A 2555-nucleotide genomic window follows, 5' to 3' on the forward strand; every position below is an offset into this window, starting at 1 on the left:
TAGTACTCAAAAAACAACCATGGAATGATTTAGTTGCAAAGTCTGTTGTTTTGCAAAGAAAAAAACTCAAAATCTACTTATTTGCCTGTAATCTAATTTAATCTAATTACATGTAACCTACAGAGGAGCTCAAATGTTTTCTGCATAAAAATATGTCTGTGCTCAGAGGCTGAGAAAAATGATGGAGGCGGGTAAGGACAAATGGTAGGCAAATAATACATCTTTACACAGTTCAGCCATTTAGTTGACTGTTCAGATTAACATTTTTTTCTTGCACTTTACTGTCCATTTCTAGGTTAGCTAGCTCAAGTAACAAATTGAAGGCTGCACAACAATTCATTGACCTGTTTTAACCCTTATATTGTACAGATCAGAAAATTGATCTGTTAATTGTTTTTGCTTGTAAATGTTTGGTAAATTTTGGTGATGCTTCAGTATCACCATCACTCAGTGCTTCAGTTCGGTAATGTTTGGAAATTGGGTTGCTGTGTGTAAAATATTTCTAAGTAGATTTTATAGCATCTTATGTGGCTAGTTATGTGTTGGAAGATTAGCTTGCAGTCTAATCAAGTTATCATACATTTGTAAAGATCTAATTAATAATAAAGTTTTATTGTGCTTTACTTCTCACTGCCAGAGAGCTAGCTAGAAGTTCCACCCAGTGTTCAAGACAGAGAAATTTATATACAGACATTTATGTACATGACATTCAGCTGAGCAAGCATCCATGCCGTCATCACTTTGTAAGCCTCTGATAAAATGTGGCCTATCACACACCACCCTGATTTTTGCCACTGCTGCATAGTCTTACCTCCTGTGTGCCCAGTATATGTGTGTGTGTGTGTGTGTGTGTGTGTGTGTGTGTGTGTGTGTGTGTGTGTGTGTGTGTGTGTGTGTGTGTGTGTGTGTGTGTGTGAGAGAGAGAGAGAGAGAGAGAGAGAGAGAGAGAGAGAGAGAGAGAGAGAGAGAGAGAGAGGACCATCTGTCTGTGGAACGTGAAGTGAATGAGCAGCACCTAGTTTCATAGCAAAGGGAAGAGGTCGCTTTACAAAAGTTCATATTTCTATTACACAAATTAGATGCCCTTCAATGTGTATCTTTCTAAGCCCATTGTCAAGCCTTAAAAATTATACAGTGTTTGTATATAATGTGTTAATATCAACTTGTGTATTCAAAGGGCAAACATCTTGTTACACTGATTGTAAATCTAGGGACATTTTTAGAAAATGCATCATGAGCGGATATTCCAGCAGGAGGGACCACCAGGACACTACAGGAAATGCAGTCTGGGCCAGTTCAGCTCTCATCATGGCTGTGTTCCAGTTTAGTAGAACGCTTTTTCCTTCCATTATACTGTTAGTTTTAAACAGTGTGTGGAGTGATTTTGCATCGCCTGTGGCAAAATCAGTGCTCGAGAGAATCCAATGAGCTGAAGCATCACATTCTCATGCAAAGAATGCATTTCGAAAATAGTAGTAGTGCCCATTCCACTCAATATTATTTCAAATTATTATTTCCTGGTATTTTAACACAAAGTTAATTGTTAATGCACTCTGTAAAGATTACAAAGTGAAAAAAAATATATAATGGCTTTTTGTCATAGCAGAAAGAAGCATCGTGATGAGCGAAGTCAGAGGAGAATCAAAGCGATCAAAACACCAGTCTTTAAAACACAACGTTGAGCAGAAATGTGTCTCACAACACAGAACATGCTGAAACTTAAGGCAGGGTGGCACAGACAGAGGAACAGGAATCTGAGGCTACAGCAAACATGTGCTAATGCTAATTAAAAGTACACTGCTAAAGATTAGACAAAGTCTTCTACAGTCTTCTACTGTCCTCCAGTATACAAATCCTGAGGGAAGTGGCATACTCTGGCATCTGGCATGCTCATTATAGTGGACAGTGGATGCTACACATTGAGGCTTGTTGTCAATCACTTTTATTTAATTACTTGATCAGTCACTCAAGCACCTGTGTTGAATTGTTAACTTCCGAATGACGTTTATATGGGTTGTGGACCCAGCAAAATCATGACACTGCTTCGAATTTTATTTGCCGAATGCTCACTTTACATAATCTTACAGTACATCTCCTCACCCACTCTATTCTGCCTAAAAATATAAGACCCCACACTCCTGACTCATAAATCACTCACATCCCCCTAACTTGCTTTTTTACAGTGCATCGAAAAGATGCTTTCACAGCCTAATAAAATGTCGTAGGCTAGAGTACAATAGAAATGGTTAGGGTTAAATTTAGTTAAAACAAAATCAACGTCAATTATACTGATAATGAAAATGACGTTTAATGATGTCATACAGTTATTACGTGAATACAGTAGTTAAATAAACACATCCACAAACTCACACATTTCAACTACAATTTAACTGTCATAGAAATATTTGTACAGCCTTTATTATAAAACACTGTATGTATATGTAACTATTTGCATTTACGTGCATACCTTTAGCTTATATCATGGTGTTGGATTAAATATGTACCACGTTATGGACGAAAGAACGAAATTACACCGCACTCCATTTGAGAGCATA

Source organism: Tachysurus fulvidraco, chromosome 9 (assembly GCF_022655615.1).
Source record: "Tachysurus fulvidraco isolate hzauxx_2018 chromosome 9, HZAU_PFXX_2.0, whole genome shotgun sequence".
NCBI lineage: Eukaryota > Metazoa > Chordata > Actinopteri > Siluriformes > Bagridae > Tachysurus > Tachysurus fulvidraco.